Consider the following 10,936-nt stretch of genomic DNA (forward strand, 5'->3'; position numbering starts at 1 on the left):
CTAGTAGAACACTGTTGTCATCAGCCAGGAGAGAGGGTGGTGGCAGCTGGTAGGGCAGGAAAGTGTGAATGGGCACGCATGGCAGGGGAAGTCCTCTGGAGCTTGGCGCTCTGTAAGCTTGGTGCTGCACAGGGCGTGGGCTACACACACCCTTGGCCAAAGGCAGGTGCGACAGTGGTGCTCATCCAAGTCCAAGCGAGTGGCTGGGAACCAACAACAGGGTTTTCCTTTTGCAGGCCCAGGCTTGGGAGGCTGTCCTTCTGGGATCATGTAGCACTGGTATCTTTGTTCCAAGAAAGAGACAAAAGAAAAACTAGAGAAAGGAGGGACCAGCCTTCTTTTGGTCCTGAAAACCCAGGGCACCTGGTATCCTCAGGGTGGCAAAGCCCTTTGTTGGTCTGGAAACAGGTTCCAGAAGACTCGCTTGGAAGTGAGAAAGGAGGCAGGCTCCTTTTGGGTTTTCATCTAGGTTTTTGAAAAGCAAAGCAGGCTGGCGAGAGCCGCCTGTCTGAGGCGTGTTTTATCTTAACCTTTCCATGTAATCCTGAAAGCCCACCTAATCAATTGAAGATCATAAAATATTAGACTTAATGCTGCAAAGTGCTGCTTTTTAATTCACATAACAAGCTCCTAAATAATTCAGATAGCAAACAGACCCGGCAAGTCAATGGTGGGAGGCTGCCTGGATCAGCGGGAGAGTGTCAACACATGCCGCATTTCCCGGATCGACTCCATTTCAAGAACCCTATTAAGTTAATTGCTGGTTTCTGACAGCAGAGAGCATGCTGGGAGCACAGCAAGCTTTATTAGCCTCCGTGGCATCTGGAGACATCAGCCATTTTGCCCCTACTTGCAGGCATCGAGAGCAGAATGGAGAAAAGTAAATCAAATTATGAGACAATAAATGCTTTTGGCAACACGTGGGCATCAGATTCATCGGCGAATCCAAAAGAGTTCGAGTGTCAATTGTTGGCTTGTTAAATTTTTTTATAGCAACACCGTCTGTTGCGAAAGTCTTATAGGATGACATGGAACGGTGACATCATTTGGCACTGTCTGGCTGATGTAGGTCGACATTAGTGCAATCGAGGGGCCCCCCCTCCCTAAAGAAACTGCTGGGTGGAGAGAGTCTGTAAATAGAGCAGGAGCTGGGGTAGACATTTAGAGAGGCCTCAAAGAGTCCAGCTTCCTGAGTGACTCAGTAGTAAAGAATCCGCCTGCCAATGCAGGAGATGCAGGTTTGATCCCTGGGTTGGGAAGATCCCTCAGGAAAGGAAATGGCAACTCACTCCAGTATTCTTGCCTGGGAAATCTCATGGACAGAGGAGTCTGGTGGGCTAACAGTCCATGGGGTCACAAAGAGTTTGATACGCTTTAGTGACTAAACAACAACAGATAGCCCAGCTACTCCACAGAGCCCAAGTGTTACACGTTTGGGTTTGTAGGCAGACTTGTCTGGGTTTGGAGACCCAGTGGAGACACCCATAGTGTTCTGGAGGCAACTGGAGATGGGCAGGGAAGAGGTGTGAAGTCGAGGTCTGCAGTCTTCTGTCCATTGGGAGGTTCCCAAGTAGGCCATTGTTTCCATGGGCCGCTGCTCTCCTTTTGGCAAGCCTGATACATACTGAGTATGCAGTGGGCTGGGGACATCCTAGCAGCTTGGAGATGTACCAACAGGTGCCGCTCTGTAGAACGTGGCTCTGATCTATCCAACACACATTTCTGCTACATGAGAAAACAGGCAGAGAGAGATTCCTCAACTGTCCCCAGGTCACATAGCCAGCCAGTTCTGGCATCATCCCATTTTGTGCTGTTTCTCTTTCAGGCCTTAAGAATGTGGTGCTATGATGACAACCTTGATTAGATCTAGATTAGCATCCTGGTTCCACTGTTTATTATCTGTCTGATCTTGACTTAAGCTAAGTGTGTATAATAACTTTTCTGTCCTTCTATCCTGTTGGCAATATGAGGATGAGGGTGCTTACCAGGTGGGAGTTTTATGGAAAGGATCAAATTAATGATAGGTGTTTATACATGTGGTTAGAATCTCAAGCTCGATAGCTCAGGACTAAGCATAATGTCATTCCCTTCAACCGTGTGGGAGATTCCTGTGAGTGAGAGAGATGAGCAAGATTATTTATGCTTCTTGATGATTCTTTTACAAACCAGCAACCTTTCAATTTATTGGCTTTGCACATCTGAGTTTTTACATCAAGTTTACATAAAGTGAGACAGATGATGTGCCCAAATCTCTCCTTGCCCGAGTCCTGAGATCTAGCCTCAGTGTCTACAGAAATAACACTTCTTCCAGAATCACGGCCTTGATATGCTAGGAATTCAATAAGTAAGACCACTGTGAATGACTGGTGGAGACAGGCTGGGGAGGCTGGGGGTAAAATTGGCACAGATAGAAGTACAGCAGGTGGACTATCTGTTTTGATCCTGGTTCTCAGACTCCCTTTTGTTCCTAGGGTTACTGCACTTTGATGCTGGGAGGGGTCTCGGAGATGGAGTCTGGCATCCTTGGGAAATGACAGTTCAGAAAGAGGTGGTGACTAGCCTGAGGTCACACAGCTAGACAGCAGTGAAGCCAGTGACAGGGGCTGGGTCTCCTCCTGCCAGTCCTCAGATAGTTAGGATTGACCTTTATGGCATTAGAGCTGATTCCACTTTGCCCAGGAAAGAGAACAAGTGTATGCATATGTGTGCGTGATTAGTCATATCCAACTCTTTTCGACCTCATGGACTGTAGCCCACCAGACTCCTCTGTCCGTGAGATGTCCCAGGCAAGAAGACTGGAGTGGGTTTGCCATTTCTTTCTCCAGGGGATCTTCCTGACCCACGGATCAAATCTGTGACTCCTGTGTTTCCAGCATTGGCAGGTGGATTCTTTACAACTAATGTCACCTGGGGAGAATGTGCCATGGCCCCAAGACCTCTGTCTGAAAATAATAACATCAATGCATAACTTATCTGTAATAATCACAACTGTCATTCTTAAGGGCTGAATTTCAGGGACTTGATTTACATTATCCATGGAGCCCTTTGTGGAGGGCATTACTAGGACTCCCATTTTTCAGAGAAGGAAGCTGAAGCTCAAGGGTTAAGTGGTTTTGCCCAAAGTGACACAGCTGTTAAGATTCAAAGATAAGACTTGAACCAAGGCTCATGCGGACTTATGTTCTTTTCCTGCGGCAGCCCCCTGACCTGCATTGGATTTTGGCTTAGGTTGGAGGTCTCTAGAACACAGAACAGGGAGGGATGGATCACTGCCCAGGGCTAGAACTAGCCAAGATCAGTGGGCACTAGTGAGAAGATGCTGTTGGATGCTCCCCTGGCACTGGGACGTTCTGCCCCATTACATACTACTCCCACTTGTATTTCCTGCCAAGCATGGGTTAGTAGCCAGGGACACAGAGTAATTCAATATATATGTTAGTTACTAGATATATATTGCACCCAACAGAAAACTCCAAAAACAGTGGCTTAAATGCATAAAGGTTTCCCCTCTAATGTACAAAGAGCCCTGGGTAGGCTGGTGTGGTGACCTCACGATCGTGTGGGGCCCAGTCTGTGTCTCTCTTCTTGCTCTGCCATTCCCAGCACTTGGCTTCCATTCTTGGTGTGTCAAGATGCCTGCTGCTGCTCCAGTCACTGCGTTTCACATTCCAGGCAGCAGGAAGGAAGGAAAAGGGTAAAACAAAGGGGTCTTTCGCCTGTCATCTCTTCTTCCTTTCAAAGAACCTTCCCTGAAATCCTCTGTGAGTTTCTCTGGTTTCAGGGACCTCACCTTAGTCACATGGCCATACTTAGCAGGAAGCAGAATCTTGAACTGGGCATATCGCTACCTCAAGAATATAGAGCTTGTGAGCAAGGAGTAATGGAAGAAGCAGCAGGCAGACCCTGCCACGGCACGATCCTGTGCCATCTCTCCTGCTTGCAAAGTACTGATGACTGAGAACAGTGACGTTTTGAATTAGAGAAAACTCAAGTCAGCTCTGGTCCGAGTTTTGCTGAACACACGTGGGGGTAATTGGAAACGCCCTGGGATGCCTCAGACGGAGGGTTGGAACCACTGTGCTTTCTGGGGCTGTTTGTTTCGGGGATGGCAACAATGATGAAATCAACAGTAATTCACACTGTCAGCAACTTTCATCCTTCATTGTCCCCTTTCAAAATACGAATATGTTTTATTTCTCTGGATTTCTGCTGTTCATGACACATTTATTCTGCGGGTCTTCTGAGGTTGACTGGAGGATGAGTTTCCTCTTCTGGAGGAGTCACATGATTAATGGGCTGTAGAAACAGACGCAGGCACCACTGGGTCGGCTCCACCCATGTCCCAGGCACCGTACACATGGCAGGTCATGTTCTTCTCACAACATGAGAATATGGGAGAGGGATTATGATCCTATTTTACCAATGAAAAGTAGAGGCTCAGAGAGGCTAAACAACTTGCCCAAGATCACACGGCTGGTGCTATGGACTGAATGTGTGTCTCTCCCCTCCACTCACTCCGGCCCCCCAAAGGCTGTAATTAATATGTTGCAACCCTAACCCCGGATATGATGGTATTAATATTAGGAGGTGGGTCTTTGGGAGGTAATTAGGTTTGGGTGAAGTCATGAGGATGGAGCCCCATAACGGGATTGGTGCCTTTAAAAGGGGATGAAGTTTGCAGAGCTCCCTCTTTCTCTGCTGAGTGAGAAAGGTGGCTGTCTGCAAGTTAGGAAAAGAGCTGTCACTGCACGTGGACCATGCCAGCACCCTGATCTTGGACTTTCAGGCTCCAGGACTGTGAAAACTAAGCATCTGCTGTTTAAACCCTCAGTCTGTTGCACTTTTGTTGTAGCAGCCTGAACTGACTAGGGGCTTTCTAGGTGATAAAGTGGTAAAGAATTCACCTGCCAATGCAGGAGATGCGGGTTTGATCCCCGGGTTGGAGAGATCCCCTGGGGGAGGAAGTGGCAAGCCACTCCAGTATTCTTGCTGGGATAATCCCATGGACAGAGGAGCCTGGCAGGCTACAGTCTATGGAGTCGCCAAGAGTCAGACATGACTTAGCAACTAAGCTTGCCCGTGTGCAGAGTGGACCAGAACAGCTGGTCGGTGCTAGAGCTGCACTTTCCCTCACACCACGAGCCCACCTCATACATCCCCATCCTTCATGCTCCCTCCCCGTTGCCGACGACAACAGGGCCGTCAGTGAGAGCTCCAAGCCTCTGCTGTCTTCTAAAGTCCCTTCTTACCTCCACCTCCTCCTTCTTGCTCCTCAAGCCCTCCTCTTTTGCAAAGACCCCTTGAAAACTTGCCATAGGAACCCAGTTCCATCACCCGCCGCTGTGTGGGCTCTGCCAGCCATGCCTCCTTTCTGGCCCCACCTGGTTCACGCTTTGGTTCAGCCCACATTCCCAAATCTCAGCTCATCAAGTCATCATAAACCACATCACCTGCTACCTAGGACCAGGGTCCATAAACAGGAACCAAACATAGGTGGTCCCCATCCCCTGCACTCATCCCCGGCTCACAGAGTGAAGCCAAGGACTCTGAGGACAAAACCAGGAGCCCCTCTCCCTGCGGCCCCAAGAGGCAGGAAGGGCTGTGTGTGCAGCTGAGGCCTGGCTGCCTGCCGGCGCCGCACACATCCTCATATACATAATCTAAATATATACTTTGAAAATTGAAAAAGTGCTCACATATAGAATGTGACTGCGGGGAGGGAACACTCTCTTTGAACATGTCTCTTTAAAGACAAAATTTGCCAAGGGCTTTCCTGCCCTTAAGAAGACACTTGAACATGGCAGCAGATGTAAAATGGAAATTGAAGTGTCTCTCCCAGGCCACCGTACACGTATAAAACAGGCACAATCTATTCTAAGCGCTCATTAATAGCTGGTCTCTGAGGGCCCTGGCGGCAGCCAGAGGATCTTACTCATTAAAAAGGTGGCGAGGTAGAGTTTTGTGCCTTCCCTGCTTCTTGCTGCGAGATCCTGGTGTTTAGATGTTGCCGGCAGGCCCCGAGATTGCTGGCACGGGTGACTATTTTTTGAAGGGTCTGAGAGTGTCTCTGGCTCATTGGTGGGGCAAGAAACCCTTGTTGCTTTTTGAGGAGGAATTCATTTCTCTTCAAGGTGGGCCCAGAGCAGCATTATCTGAAGACAGGTACAGAGAAGAGAGAGCTTTAGTTTGTCAGCTAATCAAAAGATCATCAGTGATGCTCAGCACAGCATTGTGGTCCTGTGAGTGCCACTGTTAATGACACAGAGTCACCAGGCTTGGTCCTGGCAGGGAGGCCTGGAGTCTCTAGACCCTTGGAATCACAGGGGCTGACAGACGGCCCCCTGGGTTTCGCAACCAGCAGTGATCACTTACAAGAGAGCCATTGGTTTATTCTAGCAAAAGAGGATCCTCAGCTTTTTTTTACAACCTCCCTCCCCCTTTGTTCTTTGTTTTGATTCTCCCACTGTTAGGATCAGTGTTTTGTCCTTGTCTTCGCCTCTCTTATGGAGAGAATGACATTGTCCTATCCCCACTGGCACATCAGCGGGGATTCTGGACTGTTTTCCAGGCATGGGGAGGTCTGCCTCTCCACCCAGAAACCTGGGTGGAGGCAGGGAGCCCCACTGGCCTCTACACTCTACACGTTCCAAAGCCACGTTTTCCTGCTCTGGAACTGTGCTGTTGTTTTCCTTGACTTGCTTCCAATGCTCTTCTCGTGGTGGCTCAGATGTCACCTCCTTGGAGAGGCCTTTCTTAATATGACCACTTCCCCGCAGCATTGTTACATGAACACAATTTGGAATGACCTTGTTTACTTGGTAGCTCCCTTGATAACTGTGGTCTCACCCGCACGCCAAGGGTAGGTCCAGGGGGCATGGACTTTCTGTTCTTTTACCTGTTTCCTCACTGCTCGGCAAGGAGACTGACCTCCAAAAACACTTGCTTTATAGAATGGGCCAGCAACAGAGGGATGAATCAGGGACCTGCAATGGCAACCCACTCCAGGGTTCTTGCTTGGAAAATCCCATGGACGGAGGTGCCTGGTAGACTACAGTCCATGGGGTCGCAAAGAGTCAGACATAACTGAGTGACTTTACTTTCTTTCACTTTACTTTTCTGCCCCAAAGCTGGGCTCTAAGTCACTCCACTGGGAGATTTTTGTGTGTGTGACCCTTTGTAGCTTCTAGGCTGTGGCCCCCAACTCTCCCTGGGGTGTTCCCTACAGGAGTGCTACAGGGCTACCCTGCCTCGTAGGTTAAATCAGGATCACCCCAAGGCTTCAGACCTGAGATTCAGACAAGAGGAAGGTCATGGTATAGAGTTCCTGTAGGGAATATATCTTTGTTTGTTTTTATGGTACAACATCAACCCTGGATGGAGAAATTCATTTATCTGTCTTCACCCCACATTAGCAGGTAGAAAATGTATTATTTTTGAAATGCTAAAAATAAATTGAGTGGTTTAAACTTCAAAATAATTAAGCTCAATATGAATAAAATAGGTTCAGGGTTAGAGGGGGTGGGGGTATACAGAGAACATTCTGGAAATATGCTTACTTGTACATAAAGGGTACTGGCTCATCCATGGAAGCATTTGAGTTGGCCTAGAGATATGCAGCCACCATCATTTCACAAATGATGAGGATTTCAACCAGAAATCCTCAGGGAAGAGAAATAGGCAGCAAAATCCATTCAAGTGAGGATTTACTATGCAACGTGTCCACCACTAGGGTCCAGATGCTTTGGGGTTACTATGTATTTGGCTCTGAATGTCTGAAAAGCCAAAGTCAAGAGAGTAAAAAGAACAGATGAGGTTTGCAAGAGGTGCAAGTTCTTGAACTTTGGAGGGAAATCAACCAAGAGGGAAGAGCACCGATAATGTTGACTCTTTTTGAAAAAAGGATTTCAAATAATTTCTTAAAAGATCAAAGAATCGTCAACCAAGTTCTCAATGTACCCATCAAGCTGCTGAAAATCCCTCCCCAGTTAGTTAAAACCACCTGGGGGCTGGTAATCTGATGGCCCAGGGGTACCACTGTTCAAAATCCCCCCCAGGCCTCCATCTGAAGACCCACCATCGCTTCCTGGAAAGAACATGTGATTATGCTGCTGTGTGATGGAGGCTGCAGGAACGGGCTGTGTTTAGGATGTGGGGGGCAGAGGGCTGGGACCCTGAGATGTGGGGTTCAGGGTTCTGGGAGATGCTGATAACGGCTACACTGATTTCACAGTGGGATTGCATGGTGCAGATGGTTGGTGGGATAAAAATCCAGTTGGGGCACTACTGAGCCAAGCTTAGATATGACCCTGGTCTCATCTGTGCATAAGGCACCCAGAAGTGTGACTGGTCCACAGAATCTTTGGAATCCCCAGACTGTCCTGACCCCAGGATCAACATCTCTTCCTTCCCTGAGAGCACTGTGTATTCATCTTTGTCTTATAAGCAGCTGATATGACACTGAACCAATGTCCCTGAATGAAGGAATGGATTAATGAACTGAGCAAGGGAGTGCCATGACTACTACCATGGTCCAAATCCCATCTTTCTTTCATTTGTTGCTCAGCGTCACTTTCTCCAGGAAGCCCTCCCTGAATTCCCCTGCCCCATTCCATAGCTGCTAATAATAGGCATGAGTCACTGCTGGCTCCACAGTAAAGAATCCACCTGTCAATGTAGGAGACATGGGCTTGATCTCTGGGTTAGGAAGATCCCCTGGAGGAGGAAATGGCAATCCACTCCAGTAGTATTCTTGCCTGGGAAATCCCATGGACAGAGGAGCCTAGTGGGCTATAGTCCATGGTGTCACATGAGTTAGACAGGACTAAACAACAACAAGAACAACAAAACAGGTAGGTCTTTTTCATGGTTTCTGTTGTCCCTCATTCCAGCTGCACAAACTCATTTCTTCAAAATAACTTCATTCAGTTCTTACGTGTGCCCCACACTGCACTAGACAGAAAGAATTCAAGAGTAAACCAGACAGACGAGTGATAGTCCAGTGTAGGGATTGTTGATTTACAGAAACAGGCAGGGGACAAACCCAGCCTCTGCCTGTTTTTGTAAATAAAGTTTTATTGGTGCACAGCCACACCCATTTGTTTACATATTGTGTGGGACTCTGCTTTTGAGCGAGACAGGCAGAATTGAGTTGTGGTAACAAAGACCATATGGCCAGCAAAGCCTGAAATATTTGGTCTCTGGCCCTTTCAGAGAAATGTGCTGACCCTGGTGGGGAAGAAAACCTGAAAAAGATCTTCACGGGTGTGATGTGTGCCCTGAGGGGCCAGAGCAAGGTGATATAATTGAGACTAGCTGGACTGGGGGGTGTGGTCTTGTAGATGGAGTGGCTAGAGAAGAGCTGCTCTCCTGGAAATGTCACGTGAGTGGAGACATGAAGGAGGATAAGGTTGCGATGTGAAGAGCTGGACACGAGCATCCTGGTGGAGGGAACAGCATGTGCAAAGGCCCTTTGATGTGTTGGAGGAAAGGAGAAAAGCTACAATGTGTGGCTGAGAACATCCTAAACAGGAGGAGGGCAGGAGAAGACCAGTGTTGGAGAGGCAGGCAGGGGTTAGATCTGTGATTCCCAAGGAAGGTGATGTTGCCCTGAGTTCATTTGGGATGGCTGTTGGAGTGCAAGTGTGCACAGTCATGTCTGACTCTTTGCGACCCCATGGACTGTAGCCCGCCAGGCTCCTCTGTCCTTGGGATTTCCCAGGCAAGAATGCTGGAGTGGGTTGCCATTTCCTTCTCCAGGAGATCTTCCCCACCCTGGGATTGAACCTGCATCTCTTGTGTCTTCTGCATTGGCAGGTGGATTCTTTACCACTGTACCACCTGGGAAGCCGTTTGCTGGGGGAGGGGAGTGCCATATATGCAGAGAGTAGGCACCAAGGGTGCAAGAGTTCAATCGGTACATCCAACAGTCCTACCCAAAGATGCGCTGGCCTGGGTCCTACAGGCTTTAGGATGTTCTGCTAGATATTCATGTAGGTAAAAAGCCAATTCCTAATAACCTGAGTCTGGACATAACTCTAATTCACATAAACAGAAAGTAATTTTAGCACAGTGTTAATTATACATTGACTTTTCTAGGAATGGAGCTACTACATAAATTAAGGGATGATTGCTCTGTGTTTTGTTTGGAATGTTAGCAAGTGGCGCTCGTCATGTTGGGAAAATATCACCCATGGCAACATCACTCTTGGTATTTGAGTCTCCAAAACAGCACCCCTGTCATCAAGTATGAGTTTCCAGTTGTGACATTCACTATGATCTTACACACAAACGCAAGTCCTTGTGTTGAATAGTGAAGTTGTGTCAGAGAACTTTCTAGTTGAAATGCATCTTTTTTTGATATGAATTACGTCTCCTTCCCATATGAAAATTAATATATTAATATATTGATGGAAACATCTTGTGTGTAGATAAATTCTATTACTATTTCCACTGAATTCTATATCAGGATATCAAAGGAGCATTACAAAATATTGACTGAGACAAGTCCTGGGACTGGATCCCAAAGTTTTCTGTACATCTCGACACAGGGTTTGGATTTTATGCTGAGAAAAACAAGGAGCCATGGCAAGATCTTAAGAAGAGTGATGGGTTCTTTCAGGCAAGGGTGATGATTACACCTCCTCTTTTTCTCTTTGATCTGCCATCCTTCTCCTTCCAGCACCTGGCACAATGCTGGGTGCCCAGCAGGCACTCTGTAAATTAAAGTGCTACCAGCCAGAACAACCATGGCCCATGAGCTAAGCGGCTCTGTACGCCTCCCATACAAATTGAGATTGCCGAGGCCAACAGGGGTTAAGCTGCTTTCCTGGACCAAGTCACATCTGGTAAGTGATATCTGATAAATAGATATCTGTGTGCTTAAGTTGGGGGTGGTTGTTGTTTAGTCGCTAAGTTGTGTCTGACTCCTTTGAGACCC

The sequence above is a fragment of the Muntiacus reevesi genome, chromosome 2 (genome assembly GCF_963930625.1).
Source record: "Muntiacus reevesi chromosome 2, mMunRee1.1, whole genome shotgun sequence".
In the NCBI taxonomy this organism is placed as follows: domain Eukaryota; kingdom Metazoa; phylum Chordata; class Mammalia; order Artiodactyla; family Cervidae; genus Muntiacus; species Muntiacus reevesi.